The sequence below is a fragment of the Lissotriton vulgaris genome, chromosome 1_1 (genome assembly GCF_964263255.1).
Source record: "Lissotriton vulgaris chromosome 1_1, aLisVul1.2, whole genome shotgun sequence".
Classification (NCBI taxonomy): Eukaryota; Metazoa; Chordata; class Amphibia; order Caudata; family Salamandridae; genus Lissotriton; species Lissotriton vulgaris.
Window position 1 is genome coordinate 992,990,670 of NC_141685.1, and position 22,565 is coordinate 993,013,234.

Genomic DNA, 22,565 nt, shown 5'->3' on the forward strand with positions numbered 1-22,565 from the left:
ATGATGCCTCCCTTCCATGCCCCCCACAATAACTGCTTCTGAAATATTTCCAGTACTTATCTTGTTGCACTTGCACTGTGTTTACATTGATTTGTTTTAGCAAATGTTTAAGATTTTAGCCTTTTCAGGAATATTTACTTTTAGAGCTCTGCATAAGGGTTCAGTGTTCTGTCCTTTCAGGAATTAATCAGCTTAGTATTTATTCCAACTTGATGTTTCATCAAATTGGGGTTTCATTGATAATGGTTTCTTCAGCCTGTTCATTCACAAAGATTACTAACTCCTGAATCTATACAACAAGCAAGTCTTTGACTGAGAATGTGGAACTAGAAATGCAATGATTGCATAGTGTGAGATAATGACCCAATGGCAGGAGTAACATGGTCTCTTTCAGTGCTCTTCCTGCACATTGCTAGCCAGTCCATGAAACCCCTCATTGCTACTGACACTTTGCCCAAGAACTCACCACTCGACCTTTTGTATTCCAGGAGCTATTCTTGAAGTACTGCATGGTAGGATCCTTATTCAGCACCAGGTACTTTGAACTAAATCACACTCATCATGGACACACACTAGTGTGTGTGTACAGGTGTATGATTTCACATACATATGCCACAGAAAAGAAATGTGTTGCCAAATAAAATGGTATTTATCAGAAGTGTGCTAATAAGCTTGCAGTTACACTTGTTTATTACTGTGGAGAAAAAAAGGTAGAATTTCAAGTTATTACGATTGCATAGCTAAATCGAATTGAGAAAATACTGTCTAATACCGCACAGATGCCATTCTAAAATTATTTTAAAGAAGGCCTAGGTATTGCAATTTTGTTGTGGTTAAATAGCTTTGTTTATAACTGTTGCAAATAAACAAGCTTTGTCATAAACTATACATATGATGCAGAGTTTAGAATGCCATTACCTTTCCTCAGGCAGGAAAGGGGCCTTCAATCACAAGTGAAGAGCATCATTGTTTTGTATTGAAACTAGTGTAGGTTCACATACTGTGCATTTAGTGTTTGAGTCTGAAGATGTTGACTTAAAAAAGTGTTTCTGTTGGGCTCCAACCTGGACAGTCTGCATGACTCACTAAGAAGTCAACTGTCAGCCCACCATGCCCTCTAATGTAACCTCCATTTTAGATTATTTTTCCACCAGTGTGTTCGAAAGTGATTAGAGCGCTCCTGAGAAATCGCTGACTGTACATTGAATCACTGGAACTTTTTCAGATCACAAAATTAAGTTGACACTGGATTGAGGATTCAGGTTTTTTCAAAGAGGCATGAGAATGTTAAATATTAGAGCGTTGCATCCTTGAGATTCTTTGACGCCATTGTGGAGAAAGATTACGATGTTCAGGTTCTGACCCAGCTGCCACAGAAAGTTTGCCCATAACTTTAAACACCTGGTATTCATGTTCTGTCTCCCAAGAGACTATAACTTTGAAGTACTGCATGGTAGGATCCTTATTCAGCACCAGGTTTGCTTTTTAAGCCATAAACCGTAGTACACAGGGGTGAAATATTGTAGGTGGCGAATTCCAAAATCCAGTGCAAAATAGGTCATATAGAGAGCAACTCTTAGCTCTGAATTGGTCCAAAATCTAAGAGCATCAACTCAACTTCAGAACATGTTTAAGCTTGAAAAGGAGATGCACTAAACCTTGAAGAAAAAGCTGCAAGCTTACTAATGCCATGAAGAAATTAAGAACAGTCAAAGTCGAGATCAAATCATGCTAAACTAAAAGATCTGTCAAGAAGGAGATTGCTACACACTCAGTCACAAACCCTTAGGTGTGTAGAGACCTAGTAATGAGTGCCCCCAAAACATCAAGGTAAAAGTAAAACACCAAACATTTTAGAGCCTGAGCATGAAATAAAGAAGGGGTACAGAAATAATGCCATATATTGGATAGACATCTAGCCGCAGATTCCTTACCTTTGAATTTCCCAGGCGTCAGGTTGGATCTGGATGACTTTCTCTTGAGCAATAACCTTGCATGCTAATAGGTGGCACCAGTCGACTCTGTGTGAAGTTGTTTGTGCCGGAAGTGACATCTGCGTTACCTATATAGGCACCACCCCGGCTGTCTGACGTCAGTTCTTTACTATGCCAGCTAGCACATATTTTTGAAGAGAGCTACCCTCTGTCACTTTTTAGAGGCTTTTTTTAAAACATTTTGTCAATGACTTTTGGTGTGTAGGTTTTTCCAAACATGTCGAAGAATATTTCTGTATTCAGACCGTGCGACGCCTTCCATGGCGCCATGTCAGTGACAGATCCACACTCAATTTGTCTCTGGAGTACGGCCATGACTTAAAGACTTGCTCTGCCTTTTGGGCCAAGGCTCTGAAAGCTTTGAGAGGGTAGTCCTTAAAGCTGTTTGTGGCCTGGCACTCAGCACCACACCATTCTCCCCTGAGGTCTCGTTCTCGGTCGAGATAAAGGTCTGGGCACCACCTCCTCGTCCTCCCACAGTCATCCTGTCAGTCAGGTAAAAGGGAAAAGAAACACAAGATGTCGAACCATGCTTCAACTTCTCCCCGTCCGTCAAACAATGTGAAGGAGGAGTCTTGATACTCTAGGCCTCGTTCTTCGGAAACTGCACGTGGTTTGGCTCAGCGCTTCCCTGCCTTTCCAGAAGCCGAAGTGACCCTCGCCCAGCTTAAAGAATTTTGACACATGTACCTTATTTGAGTGACCTGACCCTCCTGACACGCCTTCGGGACCCAGAGGAGCTCCATCGGATTCTGGTGCTGACGCCCCCAATGGATCTGGTAGTAGATCTGGGCCGTCGCCGCTAGTATCACTGTGCCCTTTCCCAGCGCCGAGACTCCCAACACTGCCGGCACCAGCCACATTCTTATCCCGAATGAGCCAGATTGGCCCTTACCGACGCTGATTCCAGCGCAGAGGCCAACCTTGGGTCCTAAGTTGGTTCCTCAGCCTTATTTTGAAGGGCTAGGAATGAATGAAAATAGTGAGGGGTCGCTGGACCCTTTACAAGACCAGCCCGAGCACGAAATGGACTGATCTGAGGAATTGGATGAGGCCAGTGGACTGGTAACTTCTCCAGATTCTGGCCTGCTTTCTCCCCCTACCGTGGCTACTGAGGAGGTAACTTCATATGCTATGGTGGTGAGAAGGGCAGCTGAGGTCCTGGACCTACAGCTCCCTTTGATGGAAGTCGAGACTAACATCTTGACAGAAGTCCTGCAGCCTGGTGTCTTCTCCTCAAAACACCTCCTACCTTTCAACAGGCCTTGACTGATTTCCTTTTGGGACCCTGCTCCAAGCCCAGCACTGGGGCTCCTGTGAATAGGACCATAGTCCTCCACCATTGCCCTGCACCAGGCAATCCAAACTTTCTCACCAACCACCCTACCCATGAGAGCTTGATTGTCTAAGTCTCAACCTCACAAGGCTCGTTCTCTTCCGCTCCTGACAGGGAATCCAAGAGGCTGGATAGTTGGAGCAGGAAACAATTTTCTTCTGCCAGCCTTGCATTGCAGGCAGTGAACACCGCATGCCTATTGGGCTGCTACTTCCACTCCTTGTGGTAAACAGTAGCACAAGTGGTGCCACAGGTCAGGCACAGGCTATTCTCTCCCAAGCAATATCAGATGGGAGCGATGCAGCAAGTTTAATCTGTTTGTTGTGGGCTGGAAACGACTCACTCGCTGGGCAGAGCGATGTCATTGATGGTGCCTGGCTGAGAACCTCTTGCTTTCCTGGGGATTTCCAGTCTTCCCTTATGGACATGGCCTTTGATGGCACCGGTCTCTTTTGAGACAAGACGGACATTGCCTGGGAGCGCTCTAAGGACTCATGGGTAACGGCCAAGACCTTGGGCCTCTCAGTGGCCACCTGTTCCTTGTCTGCCTTTCACCCCTTTCATGGACACAGAAGGGATGCCAGCCCTATCACACCCACAAGACTGCGTAAGTACAGCAACCTTTATGTGGCTGTGGGTGCGACTCCTTTCCACCCCATGGCTCAGGCAGCCAGCGGTCTGGTCAGTCCACTCCTCACCCTGCTGCCTTTAAACTTTCCTAGTCCAGCCTTTCAAGATCATGGGCGACCAGTTGGCGGCAGGATCAAGCATCACCGCCACCACCACTGGCGAAACATCACGTCGGACAGGTGGGTTCTGCAGATAGTTCGAAGGGATCACTCCCTCACTCCACCCCTCCCTACATGCCTATTTCTTATGACCGACTGATGTAGGATCACCTGAACTTGATTCAGGTGGAAGTCAAGACGATCTTGGTCAAGGGAGCTGTGGTTGCTATTCCTGCTACTTTCTGGTCCCGAAAAAGGACAAGGGCCTTCGTCCTAGCCTAGATCTGCAAGCCCTCAACTACTTCCTCGAAAAGGAAATGTTCAAGATGCTCACTGCCCTAGACCCGGAGGCTGGATGGTAGTGTTGGCCTTGCAGGACGTCTATTTTCCCATTCTCTTCTTGCCTGCTCATCGGCGTTACCTGTGGTTCATAGAAGATAATGAGCACTTTCAGTTCACAGTGCTCCTCTTTCGTCTCACCAGCACTCCTCGGGTGTTTACCAAGGGGATGGAGGTGGGCGCAGCTCATCTGTGCAGATCAGGAAGTGCCAGTCTTCCCTTATCTCAACGACTGGCTGTTGAAGGCAAGCCCTACCCAGGCTGTTGTCTCCCACCTCCAGACTACCGCGAACCTCCTACTTTCCCTGGGGTTCACTATCAATGTGCTGAAGTCACACCTGACTCCCTCCCAGACGCTTCCTTTCATCTGAGCTGTTCTTGAAACAGTGCAGTTTTGGGCATTTCCTCCTGAGTGGCAAGTCCAGGATATTCAGGCTATACCACTGATGTTTCAGCCTCTAACCTGGATTACGGTCACACTGACTGAGGCTGCTGGGCCTCATGACCTCCTGCTAGTGACACATGCCAGATGGCATATGCCGGCTCGGCACTTGGACCTAAAGGGACATGGCCCAGATCTTGGAGGTAACTGTGAAATGTCTACAGTGGTGGTTAACAAACTGTTATTGGGTCAGCGGAAGACCCCTCTCCCTTCCCCAGCCAGATCTCACAGTAGTGACAGATGCTTTACTTCTGGGATGAGGCGGCCAGCTGGAAGAGGTCAGAGGACTCTGGGCTTGTACAGGATCTGGATTCCACATCAACCTGTTGAAGCTCCAAGCAATCAGATTGAATTTAAAGCTTTTCTTTCTTCCATCAAGGGAAAGCTGGTTCAGGTGTTCATGGACAACATCACCTCCATGTGGTACTTGCAACAAACAGAGCAGGTGGGGTTGTGGACCCTTTGTCAACAGGTTTTGAGTCTCTGGTCATGGCTGTTGCAGCGTGGCATATCCTTGGTGGTTCAACACCTGGAAGGTTCCCTGACTTCCAGGGCTGACATTTTCAGCCGTCAGCAGATCATGATTGGCATCTCCATCCGGATGTGGAGCAATGTCTCCGTTTTGGGGAGAGCATTGGTTAGCTCTGTTCACCACCGAGAACGGACTATGTCAGCAGTTTTGCACGTTGGACTTTCCGAGGCAGCTGTCACTGAGACGCTGTACGTCTCAATCGGAGCTCAGGCCTCCTCCTTTCCGCCCATAACACTTCTGTCCAGAGTGCCCAAGAAGATCAGGAGCGACTGGGCCCAAGTCATTCTTGGGGCTCCGGACTGGCACAGAGTCTGCAGGGCTCGAAAAATCATTAAAAAAGCACTAGACTAGGTCTAGTAACCTACAAAATCTCCTCAACCGAACTGAAATGCACTTGACCTCTGACTCTGAAAGCTGAGCAAATGTGACAAGTTAACAAGATTTAAAAGCATTTTTATTGCTCATTTACTTTTGGAGCAATAAACAGGGGTGGGGGAATCGTATCGCCCGACGCCCGAACCATGTAGATTTTTATAATGGGCAAGAAGATTTAGTGTCTATTTTGTCCGACGGACAAGAAGACATTAAATCACTGAACACGGGTCTCTGCCCTCCAGCTCCCTCGCTCTGTGATCTGGAAGCGCGATGCCGCTGCCCCAGAAGTGGAGCTGCGGGAGACACAGAGATAGGCAGAGAACTGCACTGTCTCTGCAGCTGCTGGCAGGAAGAGGCCAGTGTGCGCAGGAGCAGATGGACGGGCACAGGGCCCCAAGAGTGGAGCCGGGGCTGGAGACCTAGATCGGGCCCGTGAGAGGGGCGCGGGAGGCAGCAGACACAAGACCCCAGTACACTGGAAGACAGAGGCCGAGTATGGGGGCTCAGAGACAGACCCCCGAGAGAGGAGGACCAGGCCTGAGGCTGCCTAGAGGACAGAAGCTGTCTGGTGTACTTAGGATGGTGGGAGGAAGAAGAGGCTGTCTGCCTGGGGCTGCGGGAGAAAGAGGCTGGTCACGGGGCAGAGAAAGAGACAGGCTCACAGTAGCTATGATCGGAGCAGTGTGCAGGCTGCTCAGAGGGAAGAAATGATCCGAGGGTCAGAACCGGGTGGAGCGAGAGAGGCAGCTCTGGGAATTACAGACCAGACGGGCTCGGCAGAGAGCAGCCTGTGAACGGGGATAGGTGTGCCTCCCTGTCGGAGCGGCCTCAGGGAGGGGCTGAAGCTGGGGAGGGTGAAAGGGGCAGCCACCAGAGGAGGAGAACTGGCAGCATGGGACAGGAGAGAGACACCGAGGCAGCCGCTCTGCAGTGCTATATTTGTCAAATTTGAAGTGCAGGTGCTCAAATCTTTGTTGGAGGCACACCTACTTGTCTTTGGCTCCAGTGTATGTAAGTGTGCGTGGTACTATCTATATGTCTTTGAGTGCGTGTCTGCCTGTTGTGTCTTTGTGTGTGCACGAGTATTTAAGTTTGGGTGGGAGTTTTTAGGACTGTGTATGGAAGTATTTGTGTCTGGGGTGTGGGCATCTATGTATCTGTGTGTCTGCCTGTATGAGTGTGTTATACATGTCCAGGTTAATGTTTGCATGTGTGTTCCAGTTGCGACTAATGAATTCTCATGAAGTGCCTTTCTGTTGTAAAAAAAAAAAACTGCATTCTTCTTGGTCCAGATGCTCCCGTGTCAAGAGGAGGGAGCGGAGGTCGACCCTTTCCCATCCGCATGGTTCTTCCATTCCTTCCATTCCCAGAGACCCTGCTCCTTCCTTCCATGCCTCTATTTCTCTCTGAACAGGTGTCTGCCCCCCCTGTTCTTTGAATCACCAGCGCTCGGCGCTCAGCCGCCTAGAAAGGCTGGCAAGTGCCTTAGGGAGCATGAAGGATATTTCGTGCAGCAGGGGATTAAAATCTCAGCTCTTTAGAATGAGTGGGGTGTCTCTAAGAAGTGAAGGAAGTCATATTGGCAGACAGTGTCTCCGGACGAGGAGTAGTTTAACACTTGAGTTCAACAGTAACACTGTGCCACTGGCAAGTCCCGTAGCAATAGCTAAGCACGGAAATTATTGTACATCAATTACGTGCAACAGCGTGTGTAGACCCGGCCCTGCTAATTAGCTGCCGGTGTTAAGCACCGGCACAAATTAAGCACTGCTGCTCTGGCCCTGCCACTGAGCAGAGAGAAGAGGCTGCAGTTAAGGGACTCCCAGGGATGCAGCTGTGGAGCAGACATTACCAATGCTAGGATCACCCTAAACCTGCAGTATGTCATGCGGCTGTAGCAGTGGGGGCATAGGCCACACCTCCTTTCACAGACCATATTCACTTGGCACCGACCCGTTCTCCATGACCCTCCACTCGCACCGCAATCTTGCGATCTCCCCTTACCCTCGGGGGATTGGCCTGTCCCCCGTTTACCGACTCTTCCCTTTTACCAGCCCTAACCAAAGAACCAACTCCAGCCTCTACCCGAAACCCGTCTCTGGTACCAGCTACCTCCCTCAGTCAGTTTCAAAGACTGCTATAAATCCAGCCATAAGAGGGGCCTTCCCTAGCACTAACTTATTCAACCGTCTCACAGCAGAATTCCTCGCTTTTTGAAAGATGCTTTCCAGTCTGCCTCTCCTCTCCTGCAATTCGTGCAAGGGCTTGTTGGATCTGTTCTTCCCAGTACATAATGTAATCATGCTTAAAATGATTGTACCCTCAGTGATGTACAGTCTTTGTGCATCGTTCTCTAACCTGTGTATCCCTGATTCAGGCAGGATGGGCCCCTTAATGCGCCTGTCTTTTGGGTGGAGAAAGTAGGTCTTCCCCTACTCTCTGTACACACCTCATATACTAACCCCTCTCTAGGAGTCAGGGAAATGGTCCCCTCCCCCTTGCCTCTCTGTACACATCACATTCACCTTAGTGCAGGGACGCAAGCTTTGTGTCTGTCCCATTGACCCCTCTGATCCGGATGGTAGCAGGGAGAAGGGTTCCACCTGCTCAGTGTGCGCTGCATATTCCCACTTCTGGGTGCAGGGGGTGGACTGTCCCTTACCTCATATCTCTCAAACTTTTCTTCTTTGCGCAGGTTGTTGGTTGTCTGCTTTTACCTGTCTCTAATTGGATGGGCTCTGTTCTCCAGTTCTCTATACTCATTTACTTTATTTACACCCCTTGCTTGTGGTATCACATGTAGTTTCAGTTGTGAAATTTAAGTAAGTTGTTGCCCCTCCTTATAAAGGTTAAATTATGCATTTGGGCAATGCTGTTGGAGTCTTGTAAGTTTTTAGTTTTTTTTTTAATATGGATTTACAGTGATGTCAAGAGGGACAACACACACAAATAAGGAGGAGTTGATGCGTGGTTTATGCTTTTAATCCTTCCAAAGTTGCAAGATTGAGAATTAATTCCCATCATGGTTGTACTGTATATATTCTTCCGATTGTGTGCAAGTAGGCAGTTTATGCTCTTGGCTCCTTTTTGGCTCCAGTACCCTGTGCGCTGGAGTAGTAGACTTCAGCTCTCTTTTCTGTGATCATCGGTGAGTTCTCGGTCCAGTATGCTTGCCTGCTTCCTCATCTGTGACATGTGCACAGTGCAGACTGTCCAGCTGTAAATTATTTATGCACATTGCTCCCTCTGTGACTAGTTTAGAGGAAATTCTTGCTCCTGGGACGTGTTTCGGAGGAAGGGGGGGGGGGGGGGGCGTTGACGCTTGCTTCTTGACCTTGTGTTTTAGAGGAGTAATACAGTGGCAGATCAGCCTGCTTAACTTTGTTGCAGGGTTGGAGACTCCTGGGCCTTGTCAATAGACTGGAGACTCCTGTGCGTGCTCTAGAGGTGGCTGAAGACCCCTGGGTGTGCTCTAGAGGGCTCTGGCTCGAGGGACAAAATTAGGGAGGCACTGGTGCATGTGCTCAGCTTAGGAGTTGAATGGCCTAGGGGTGTTGGTTCTTGAGCCCAGTTTAAAGGTGGCGGGCCGATTTCTGGTCTAAATATTATAGGAGAGGCTGCTGGTTCCTGGAGAAAATGTATCCATCATTAATTCTGCCCTCACATAAAGCGGACTGTGATATCATCCTGCGCATATGGCGAGCAGTGGGAAAAGTACGTATTTTCCCATAAACTAGACAGTTGTGTCTCGGGCAGCCCTTATAATTCATTTATGGAGTAGGTGGGACAAGTGGATTTTACAGGACATGTAGATCACAGTACCATTTTGTCCCTTGGCCAAGTAGATTATTCAAAAAATTCCACACCCCTGAATAAAGATGCCTTTAAATCTTGCTATCTTGTCACATTTCCTCTGCTTTCAGAGGCAAAGGTCAAGTGTCAGTTTGTATTCCTACTCGCCAGAAAGGGCGAGTAGGACCTAAAAATAGCTGGTCCTGAATTAATCTGACTCGCAAATGCGAGCGATTGAGTGAATTTTTCGAGCCCTGGTCGGGTATTGTAGGAAAGTGACCCTTTTTCATTGTTACCTCCTCCTTTTTGCCTGATTTCTGATGCACTTTGAATGTCCCCTCGGTTCCTGCTAACGAAATTCCTAGTGCCTGTGTTCTTTCCCAAAACTGTACCTATGTTTCCACAATTGTCACACCTCTAGCCCATCCAGAAGTCCCTTGTAAAAGGTACTGCTGGTACCAAGGGCCTTGTGTAGAGTGAGGGTCTCTAAGGGCTACATCATGTATTGTGCTACCCTCCGAGACCATCACCAAACCCATCCCAACTGCCATTGCAGACAGTGTTTTTTGGTGCAGCTAAAACTGAAAAGTCGACATTGCACACATCCCTGTGTGCCATGCCTACAAACCACTGCCTTTGGCATAGGTAAGTCACCCCTCTAACAGGCCGCACAGCCCTAAGGCAGGGTGCACTATACCACAGTTGAGAGCATTGCTGCATGAGCAATATGCCCCTACAGTGTCTAAGTCCATTATTAGACATTGTAAGTGCAATGAAGCCATAATGAGTACATGGACTGGGAGCATGTCATTACAAACTCCACAGCTCCATAGTGTCTTTACTGAATGCTAGGAAGTTTGATCTCAAACGTCTCATCATAATAAACCCACACTGATGCCTGTGTTAGATTTATTGTAAAATGCACTGAGAGGGCATCTTAGAGCTACCCTCTGAAAAACGACCAACTCACTGGTGTGCAGCTGACTGGTCTGGGCCAGGCTGCTGCTTTCAGACATGTTTCTGACCCCTCTGAGGTGGGAGATTTGTGCTCTTGTGGGTCAGGAACAAAGCCTGCTTGGAGTGAAGGTGCTTCTCACCTACCCCCAATCAGGAGCAGCATTCAGGAAAGTGAGCCTCAAAGGCTTCCTGCCCTCTATTATGGTAGCCAGGGCCTCTCCAGCTAGGAGACATGCCGGCCCTACCGGGCAAGCCCCACTTTTGGCAGCAAGGTCAGCAGGAAAATTAGTAAGTAGGAGAGGTGTTCCCCTCTCTGCCAGGACCCACCCCTAAGGTGTCCCGAACTGAAGTGACACATCCTTAGAAAATCATTCATGTTAGATGGAAGGCTTTTAGCCAATAGGATTATGGGATGCCTCCTCCCCAGAGGGAGGGGACATACAAAAGATGTAGTCACCATAAAGGTAAGTACCTGTAACGCCCCTAAATTGAGTATTTAGGAGCACCCCCGAACCTTGATCCTTAGATTCCTGGCTACCTAAAGAAGGAAGACCAAAGAGCTGTGCAGCAGTGAAGACTCCAGACAACATCTGAATTGGCACTAGCCCTACAGACTGTCTGCAGCCCTCGAAGAAGTGACTCATCCTGGAGACCCAGTGATCTCCACAATCCTGGGAGGACTACCGGCCTTCCCTAAAGACCAAGAACTCCAGAGGACAGTGGCCCTGTCCATGTAGAAAACAACACCAAAAACTCACTTGCCTTCTGAATCCATGTGTCCTACCCACTCTGTACCTGACACCTCAGGCCTGAGTCCTGTGCAGCGAAGTCGCCCCAGTGGTCCTGACCTTAAAACCATTGGTGGCTGACCTCTCCTGGAGCCTACCAAGACGCCTGCAGCCTCAGCACAAAAGGTCCCCTTGACCACGACCGGCTCCAGTAAAGATTCTCTGACATCTAAAGGCGCACATGCATTCTCAGCCCCCGACTTTGGGGAGCCCAACCGACAGTGACCAGGTGTCCACCAACCTCCTAACTTACCTGCCCAGTCGTTGGTCACCTTCGTCCAGCCTCCTGGTCCGAGCCTACAGCCTCTTTGTGAATCAGAGTTTCTCCATCTGCTTCCATTGGACACCCAATGCTGTCTTTGCACTCGGCCACTCCTGTGCCACTGGTGGTGTATAATTGGTGCTGCCTTGGCCCCCGTGCTTGTTTAAACCCCGAGGTCTGTGCCCTGAAAACACGGGTTCTTACCTGCAAACCGTGCATCTCCCATCGCCCCCAGTCTCCATAGGCTAACATTGGGCTCTGGGCACCATCTTTGACCTCTACACCAAGCCGCCCTGTCCCTCTGGTGGTGCAGATTTAGTCCCCACTTTAACCTTAACCTGTGTTGGTCTAAACCTCTGAAGACTGGGATTGTAAGTGATGTACTTGCCTTTTAATGTGCATGACTGTTTTCCTTCCTTAGGATTACATTATATTTCCTGCTGTTTTCTACATAGCTAAGTATTGCTGCTGTTAATAGACACCACATTGTATTTCTACGAATGTAAATTATTTTTATTACTATTTGCAACAAATTCCTGCTTTATCTGACAGTATTGCTGTTTCTAAACTGGTCCTGACCTGCATCTGAATTCTTCTTGGTTCTAAAATAAAAGTTACAAAGTAATATTTGTATACAAACATTGGATGTGGAGTTAGTCATTGAGTAAGTGCTTCATTTGTTTTCTTGACTGTGTGTGTAAAACAAATGCTTAACACAACCTTTTGGTGAGCCTAACTGCTTAACCAACCACACTACCACGAAAGAGAGTAAGGTATTATCTACTTTAGCCTCTGTAAAGCCTCTGGGGAACCACGTGACTTTGTACATACTATTACTTACTTTGTTATAGTATATACAGAGCCAGCTTCCTACAGGTATCCCAAGCTTCTCCAATTGAGCATCGATTCTCCCACAAGGCTGCCCCTTCGGGAGGATCTGTTGTCACAGCATCAGGGTAGGGTTCTGCACCCCAACCTGTTTACGACTTCTTGCATGCAGATTGAGCGGTGACAGTTGAGAGCATCCGTCCTTCCTCCCGAAGTTTGCAGTGTTAATTTGGTGGCCAGGAAGCTGTTCACCAAAAACGTATACTCCTGCCGATGGAACAAATTAGTTAAATACAGTACAGAAAGTCTTATCCTCTTTCTGCTTCCCTCTCTTAAGTTGTTTTTTTTATTTTGACCCTTTCCCAGCAGGACTCTGCTCTGGGCATTCTTAAAGGGTACCTTTCGGCCTTGTCTGCCTTCTTTAAGTTGCCAGGCTAACCCCCTTTAATTAAATCTTTAATTAAATCTCCTATTGTTAATAGATTTCTTAATGGGCTTGTACATATGTTACAAACCAGTCCCATTCATCATGGCTCAGTGGGACCTTAATTTGGTTCTCACCTTCCTGATGTGTGCTCCTTTCAATCCTCTGCCCAACTTCCGCCCTCTGCCTTCTAACTAGCGAAACAGCCTCTTCGAGGCATATGAGCTGCAGATTGTACAATATGCCTAGATCGCCACCTAGAGTTGGGCCCGGATGTTTGCAGTTTGTTGTTGTCCTGAAAAGTTCTTTGGAAGTCACTAGTTAGGTGACTCCTCCTTTGCGCATGGGCATTTGCTCCATCCCCAGATTGATTTTTTTTGCGCCATCGGGCTCGGATGTGTTTCCTGCGCTCCGGTTTGTAACCGAATTTCCTTTGGCGCACAGTCCTCACCCAGTTCGACGGTATTGTTTTGATCGCGCTACATCGACGCGATTCTCTACAACTTCGAAGTCTTCGATTCCGGTCGTCGACGAAGGCCTTCGGGCCTACCTAGGCCTCACTTTCTGGCTCATGGAAAGGACGCCATTCAAAAAGAGTCCTCAATGTGGGTCGAAGTTTCCCCACACCGACCTACAAGAGGTGTGCAACCTTTGCCTCTCACTGAAGCACGATGGCCCAAGACTGTTCGGCGTGTGCCTCATTCCGCTCCAAGAAGACCATTCAGGACTGACGAGCTCGAAGAACTATGGCTCGCTCGTCTGCTTCGATCCCCGACGACATCTTCGAGGGCGTCGACGTGCCAGAACACCAGCATGCCGAAGAGGGCATCGGATCCTCAGATGCCGAAGACTCCGACGTCGAGGAAGTCACTCCAGCTCAACGGGTCGTAAGTAAGACAGTCGACCCCACCTCTTCCTCGACACCCTCAAAAAAGCTTCGGTCACACCCTCACCTTTGGGCTCGGGTGCACACCGAGAGACTGCTTCCAACGACCCGCCTTCGGGCCCGGCAAAGAAGCCCATTAGCCTTCAGGCGGCTTGGGCCCGAGCCAGCCTACTTCCGGTGCCGACTCAGTACCGACACCAAAGAAAAAGCCATCTTCCTCTTCCACGTCGACCTTTGCTTCAACACCCAAGCACACGGCGCCGAAGACTGGCAGCGGTACATCGATGCCGAAACCGCACTCGCAGCTGAGTTAAAAAATAAACAAAAGCTCCAGATTCACATGCATCTAAGCCGAAAAAACTTTCGGAATCGAAAAAACAGGTTCCCGTGAAAGACACTCAAAGGGGCACACTCCTAAGCCAGCTACCAACCCGGTAGACGAAAATTTAGACGCCAAAAGATTTGCCCAGCTCACAGGAACTTTTTACCCCGGATCCACAGCAAAAAAACTCTTGTAAAGGATCCTAAAACTGGACATTTGACTCTTAGCCCCAAGAAGACACCACTTGAGGCGCCAGCACCTCCTCCCCCTGCAAAGAAGAGATACATTGCAACCTCTCCCTTAAGGGGCCCTTCTCCACCACCTGCCCATACTGTTCCTCCTCCTACACCAGCTCCAACTCATCATTCTCCTACACCATCTCATAATCCAGACGATGATTTACACACAGATTCTGATTATGAAGGTGGGGTGCATATTACCCAGCACAGACTAATAGTTCCCCTCAGTTACCTAATCCATGGGATGGTTATAACACTCTTGATGTTCCTAACGTCCCGCAAGAGGATGTATACCCTTCCAGACCTTCCCCACCAGAAGACACCATAGGTTTTAACCTATTAGTCCAAAGGGCTGCACAATATCATGGGGTGGACTTACACACCGATGCAGTAGAGGAAGACTTCCTATTAGACACTTTTGACAACACACAAAGGTCTACTGCCATTTTACCAATGCTCAAAGGCGTCATCAAGCATTCAACAGAGGTTTTTAAAGACCCCGTCAGAGCTAGGGTCCTCAATCCTCACATTGAAATGAAATATAAAGCGGCCCCTGCAGACCTAGTATTTATTAAAGGTCCAGCACAATTGGATTCCTTACTGGTGTCCAATGCACGTAAACCTGCTAATTCCCAAACAGGTGAAGCCTCCCCACCAGACAAGGAGTCTAAGCTCCTTGACGCTTCTGGCAAAAGAACTGCGGTACAAGCAGCTAACATCTGGCGCATTGCCAACACCCAAGCATTGCTGGCAAGACATGACAGGGCACATTATGACGAGCTAGAGTCCATCATGTAGCACCTACCTGATAAATATAAAAACAGAGCTAGCGAACTCATACAATAAGGTAAAAATATCACCAATACCTCCATTCGTTGTGCCCTAGATGCCGCAGATACTGCCTCAAGGGCAATCAATACTAGCACCCTACTACGTAGACATGCCTGGCTACGTATTTCAGGTTTTAAACCTGAAGTGCAAAACTCCATACTTAATCAGCCATTTGATGAGACACACTTATTTGGCCCAAGTGTTGACGTTTCTTTAGAAAAAATGAAAAAAAGACACTGACAAAGCAAAATCTATGGGAGGCTTGCAGCAGTAAGCTCCCAGACGTTGTTTTTGTCGCTCATCATACAGAGGCAACACAAGAGGCTACTCCACAGAAAGTCCCTCCTCTTCCTACAAAACCCCTCGCCAATCCACATTCACAAAGGGCTACCAGAGAGGGGGTTACAGGGGTAACAACAACAAAGGCAGAGGCAAAAACAACACCTCCCGCTCTGCCTCTACCCCTACCCAATGACTTTCCTCCCATTTGCCCCCAACATTCCACTTCTGTGGGGGGAAGACTCCAACAATTCCTGCCTGCGTGGATCAATATCACATCAGACAGGTGGGTGCAACAAATTATTCAGTTAGGTTACTGTCTAGAACTAACATCTACCCCCCAAACATACCACCCAAACAGCGTCCAATGTCACAAGAACACCTATCACTGTTAAAGCAAGAAGTAGTATCTCTGCTAGAAAAAAAGTGCAATAGAACTAGTTCCTCTGCACCAGCAAAACAAGGGGGTTTACTCTCTATACTTTCTAATTCCAAAGAAGGACCGCTCTCTAAGGCCTATTTTAGACCTCAGACCGCTCAACATATACATACAGTCAGACCATTTTCACTTGGTTACACTCCAGCAAGTCCTTCCTGTCTAGTCACAAGACAACTTCCTGGCTACTCTAGACCTCAAGGACGCATACTTTCACATTCCCATTCACAAGGCTCACAGGAAGTATCTCAGGTTTGTAATAGACGAATTCAAAGTACTCCCATTCGGAGTCACAACACCACCAAGGGTGTTCACCAAGTGTTTGGCAGTGGTGGCAGCGCATCTACGAAGACAGCACATCCATGTCTTCCCGTACCTCGACGACTGGCTCATAAAAGCCAGCTCACACAATCAATGCGTAAAACACACTCATGCCACCATCCAGCTGCTCCACAACTTGGGGTTCACAATAAACCACACCAAGTCCCATCTACAACCATCCAAAGTACAACAGTACCTTGGTGCCACAATAAACACCTCAACAGCGCTAGCTTACCCCACTCCAGCAAGGATAGCCAGCAAGCAAAATCTCCAAACAAAGTTTCAGCTACAACACTCCCTCCCAGCACGAGTGTTCATGCAACTCATAGGGATGATGGCCTCTTGCATCTTCATAGTACCCCATGCAAGACTTCAAATGCGTCCGCTACAAGAATGTTTCACGTCAGTGGAACCAGGCTCAAGGTCACTTGACAGACCTAGTTCGGGTAGAGGGTCGGACTCATCGCTCTCTGCAGTGGTGGACCACCAAAAACCTTTCCAAGGGACGACTGTTCCTAGAGCCAGTTCCTCATATAATCTTGACTGCGGACGCATCGCTCTCCGGCTGGGAAGCCCCCCTACTGCAACACACCACTCAAGGCAGGTGGACACCGCAACAAAAGTTACTCCACATCAATCATCTGGAGTTACTAGCAATATTCCTGGCACTATAGGCTTTCCAGAAGCAAGTAGCAAACAAAGCTGTGTTAGTCCGCACAGACAACATGACAGCTATGTATTACCTACAGAAGCAAGGAGGCACGCACTCCCTGCAACTATCTCAGCTATCACAGGATATATGGAGGTGGGCCATACCTCAGAATATATTCCTTCTAGCCCAACACGTCCCAGGAGTACAAAATACTGTAGTGGATCTGTTAAGTTGTCAAACACAACAGACCCACGAATGGGAACTTCATATGCAAATTCTTCAGCCATTCTTTCAGATGTGGGGACAACCTCAGATAGACCTATTTGCCACCCACGAAAACGCAAAATGCCCAAGCGTCGCTGCCATATATCCACACCCACTGTCCAAAGGCAATGCGATATGGATGAATTGGTCAAACAAATTTGCGAACGCTTTTCCACCTCTACCACTCATGCCACTAGTAGTACGCAAACTACAGCAGCATTCTCTGACCCTCATCCTAGTTGCTCCAACGTGGGCCAGACAACCGTGGAACACCACACTGCTACAACTGTCTGTGGTACCACGCCAAAAACTGCACCTATCTCCACACCTCTTAACGCAGAACGGTGGAGAGATCAGACACCTGGACCCAGCTCAGCTCAAGCTTGCTATCTGGCTCCTGAAGTCCTAGAATTTGGATGTTTGAACCTTCCTCCAGACTGCATGAATGTCATTAAAGAAGCTAGACGTCCTACGCTGCCTGTGCTACCCTATGATATCTTTCCATGTCTGGAGCCCCTAGCCCCCCCATCTCCTATGGCAATGTCAGGATCTTCCACTGTATCCTAGGGTGTTTGCCCCCCCACGCAAGTCGAATAAGTGCCTGTGTCAGTTGTTTGAAAAACACCTTGGAGAGGACCACCGGGATGTTCATAAACAGGAACAGAAATCTCGGTAAAACTGCCATTTTCATGATGGCGATCCTGCCCAACAGTGACAGGGGGAGTTTGCACCATTTGTCAATGTCATCCAACAGCCTGGAAAAGGTGGTGCCGTAAGTCTCCCGAATCAGTATTTCAGGATCCGTGTGGAGCTGTATCCCCAAGTATCGAACCAGGTCCGTGGAGCACTGCAGGGGATATTCCATCTCAAATGGTCTGGTGACTGGGGTTAACGGGAACGCCACTGATTTGGCCCAATTTACCTTCAGCCCCGATAGTGCCCCAAACCACACTACCTCTCTGAGCACTGACTTAAGATTCGTCTCCGGGTCGCGAATGTACAGCAGGGTGTCATCAGCGTACGTGGAAATGCCTACCTTGTACGTTGGAAAATTGATGCCCTCGGTAGCATGATATTCCCTAATCGCATAGGCCAGGGGTTCAGCTACCAGTGCGTACAATAAGGGGGAAAGAGGGCACCCCTGCCTTGTCCCTCTGCTGATTTTAACAGGGTCAGTGACAGTGTTTCCCATCCGCAATCTGGCCGTGGGTTTATAATACAGCGCCCCCAGCATTTGCAGGAAGTGTTCGCCCAGACCCAGCTTCCGCAATACTCTCAGCATGAAGGGCCACTCTACGGAATCAAAGGCTTTCTCCATGTCGAGGAATATAGCCAACGCCTTGTTTTCCTGCCGTACATGCTGCATTGTTCCCAACACCGTTCTGATATTGTACGTTAGATTCCGTTCCGGAATGAAGCCGGCCTGCTCCGGTGCCACAGGGTCAGGGACGAGCAGCACCAGCCTCGTGGCTAACACTTTGGCATACAGCTTGGCGTCCACGTTAATCAGGGAAAGCGGTCGGTAGGAGCCGCAAGCGTCTGGGGGTTTCTCGGGTTTCAATATCGTGATCAGCAGAGCCTCGCTCATGGTGGGAGACATGGTACCCTCCGCGCAAATATCATCAAAGAGGATAATCAGGTGTGGCATTAGTTTGTCTATAAAGGTCTTGTAGAAGCCCACAGTGAGGCCGTCCGCCCCCGAGGCGCTACTCGCACGCATTCCTCCCAGTGCCTCCCGTATCTCATTCTCCTGAACCGGCGTCGCCAGAAATTCCCTCATCGCGTCCGTCAAGAAAGGCATCCTGATGTAGCTGAGGTAGTCATCAATCTCCTCTTCCATATGGGAGGATTTTGACTTATAGAGATTGGCATAATAACTTTTTAACTCAGCAATAATCTCCGTCTTGTCCGTAAGAACTTCCCCAGTAACTGATGTCAATTTGTCTATCACCAGGGGCTTCCTTTCCTGTCGCATTATTCTGGCTAGTAATGAGCTAGGCCTGTCTCCCTCCCCGTAGACCTGTGCCGTAGCATACTTGCCCATATGTTGCACCTCCCTATCGGCTTCCTCATGGTAGTCAGCTATTAGTGTTTTGAGCTGATCGGCGGACTCCACATCCGGGCTGTTTCGCCGCTTCGCTTCAAGGTCCTTTAGTTGAGCTTCGAGGTTTTTCAACCGTTGTCTAATGGCTTTGAGGACACTGGAGTGTATGGCCATCCCTCTAATGTAAGCTTTGAACTTGTCCCATACGGTCTGGAAACTATCAACAGTGCCCAGATTGGTATCAAAGAAAGTGTCAATGTCTTCCGCTAGCTCCCCTCTGAACACTTCATCTAATAGAGAGTAAGGCGGGAACCTCCAAGTAAATAGGGGTATTTTTTTCGTCTGGGTCGCCAGGGTCAAAAGCAGGGGGGAATGGTCCGAAAGTGTACGAGGCAACACCACACAACCTCTGATACCTGAAAGCACCGACTGTGAGGCCAGGAAATAATCGATGCGTGTGTGTATGTTGTGAAAGGCCGAGTAGTGCGTAAACCCTCCCTGAGTGGGGTGTATGGTGCGCCAAACATCAGCAAGGTCTAGTCTCACCATTTCAGCCTGCATGAGGAGGGCCGCAGCCACTGGCCTGCGAGTCGGCCCCCTAGATCTGTCCACATCTGGGTTGAATACAAAATTGAAGTTGCCTCCCCATAGCATTTTAGATGTCTCATAAGAACGGCAGCGCGTGGACAAGCCCGCGAAAACTCAGGGTGGTCGTAATTGGGCCCATATACATTAACCACTACGAGGTCGTGCCCTTTACCCACACATCTTGCAATCCAATAGCGCCCCTCCGAATCTGCTTCAATCATTGTCCTCTTTAATTGGGATCGTGGGTTGACCCATGTAATCACCCCTCTAGAGTGTGTGGTGAATCCCGCTGCTAGGCTGGTATCACTTATGCCCTTAGTATTGAGCATCTTGCTCTGAGAAGGGAGGTGTGTCTCCTGTATGAGTGCGAGATCAATGTGATGTTCATGCAGATAGTTCAATACCTTCCGTAGTTTGCAATGATCATTTAGCCCCCTCACATTCCAGGTTAAGGCCTGCAGTGTGTCCGGACCGCTGTCAACAGCCGCCCCGCCTATGTCAGCCATCCCATTGGTGCAATCAGAGTGGCAGCGAATAGCATTACCTCCCAGTCTACAAACAGTCTCTGCAGGTCTACATCAAGATCAACGTTACTTCTACAATTAAACTCGGGCAATACTCTGCATGGCGTAACTTTCAGTTCCCCCTGAGTACAACAACAACATCCCTCAACTTGCACTACCCCCCACCCACTGCAGACCACCCCCAACCTGGCCTGACAGGACCCAATCCCACCCTCCAACTTCCTACATGCGAAGATGTCCTGAGTTTCCCCAGGTAAAGCCCACCTAGGGGCGGTAGGAGCCATACGCGCTAGGGCAGAGGTCGCCACAAGAATCACACAATAGTTCCACATCTGTGTCCCGTGCGACTTTGGCCCCAAACGCCATCACCCCAGTCAATATTATTCAATGGGCGGGCAAACCAGGGCACGGCGTGTGACCACTCAGGGTGACATCCATACAGTTCGCTCCACCTTCCCACCATATATCTCTGGATTCAATGTTCTATGGCGGTGAGGGAGGGGCACATAAGGATAATTGGTACATATCAAAATTAAGTGATCTCACCCAGCCGCCAATCGTCAGGAGATCGCAGGATGCTTCCGTCTCTTCGCTCCTGCATGTCAGTTCACCAAAGAGTCTCGTTAATGCAGCAGATCAGCAACATGGCACTGTTCAGTGTCTGGTGTCTCCGAAGTCTAGCCACGCTGCAGGCCCCTTGGGTATTATTCCTGTTCATCCAGAGTGCTGCTTTCTGCTTGGTCTCCGGTCGATCTGTGTGGACTGTTCCGCTGTTCCTTGGTCCATTCCTTTAGCGATTTCTAAAGTTCCTTAGGATCAGTAAAGAAGTGCGAGTGCCCCCGTCTATTGATCCGCAGTTTCGCCGGGTACAGCATTGCGTAGTCGAGGCCCAACTCCCGTAATTGTTTCTTGTATGGAGCAAAGTGTCGCCGTTCCTCCTGAACCTTTGCCGTGAAGTCGGGGTACAGGGAGCTCTCCATACCTTCAAACTGCAGCTTCCCCTTGTCTCTGGCCACCCGCAACGCTGTGTCACGATCTCTATAATTCAGCAATTTCGCTATTATCGGCCTTGGCGGCGCTCCAGGGCGTGGTCGCGGGCCCAGCGTGCGATGCGCTCTCTCAACGATAAACATCGGGGAAAAAACATCGTCTCCCAGCAGTGTGGCCAGTAGCTTCTCTACAAACAGTTCCATCCTCCCTGTTTGTGTTGTCTCTGAAATCCCCGTAATGCGTATATTCGAGCGCCTCGAGCGGGCTTCCAAGTCTTAGGACTTATCCTGAATGACCTGTAGGAGCCTGGAGAACTGTGTGCGGTCCTTATCCCACTCCATCTGTGCCTCCTCCACCTCAGTGATACGTCTCTCAGACATGTCGAGTCTCTCTGCATGTTTGTCGACCCTCTCTGACATGCGGTCCATGCGGTAGGTGAGCGCGTCAATCTTCGTGCCGATGGATGCCATGCTATCTTGTAGTCCCTTCTCCATAGACACAAGCATGTCCTTGATGTCGGCGTATAGCGTGTTATCCGGGCCCGTGCTCCTTGTAGGTGGGTCAGGCGCCGGCTCTTCAGAGACCTTGGTCCTGCGCTGTTCGAACACTAGTTTCGTCTGAGTCCTGTCGTTTTTGCCCATATCTCGTTGTTGGGAGCCGCCTGAGCCTCGCCTCTCTGCGTTGGTAGTGAATCCGCGTTTGCAATGACCAAGGGCAATGGGATCACAGTGGTGTTCTCACCTCACCTTTCAGGTTCTACGTCGCCGCCTACTCAACACTGCTCCAGGATCCACTGACAATGCTAAGCCGCTCCATCGCAGTCGGCTCCTCCACTCCGCTGTCGGGCGGTCTGTGCCTGCAGGACTCTATTAGTGCGGCTGAGGCCCGACCGCCCCTCCCAGAGAGCACATGCACTTGTTTCCGGTTGTGCTGGTATGCAGGTACCCCCAGTACTGCTGGTCGCACCCACCACAGGTGTGTTTCCACCGGGGCCCAAGGGCAGCGTGTCTGTCGCGTGTCCTCCTGTAGTGCGTTCACGCCTTTCCCACTTACAACTGTTAGAGCACCCCCCTAAGTACTCTCAGCAGGGCGACACCTCCCGAGCGCCACAGCACCGCAATCCAATGGGTGGGGGGGGGGGGTGGAGGCCAGGCCGCAGCACAGATCGTATTGTCCAGGGTCGGGGGTCTGGGTTACAATGGGGAATCTCAATTGGCAGCACCCCAGACCAGGACAACCCCCACTGACCCGTCTCGGGAACGCTCCCACCTTCCGACTCCACTTGGCCCCCGGAGGCTGATCACGCAGACAGTGGGACTGTCCCCGCGCCGCCCAAAGATTCACAGCGCTATCGGTGGGGGGGGGCTCGCCAGGCGCCCCAGCCTCCGCCTG

The 22,565-nt window shown here is 49.4% G+C and overlaps 1 protein-coding gene across 6 annotated transcripts in view; it reads left to right on the plus strand.

Annotated features, from left to right (window-relative positions):
- Positions 1–22,565, plus strand: part of BRD4 (bromodomain containing 4) — a 1,320,550-nt gene that overhangs the window by 884,007 nt on the left and 413,978 nt on the right. The window lies entirely within an intron of this gene.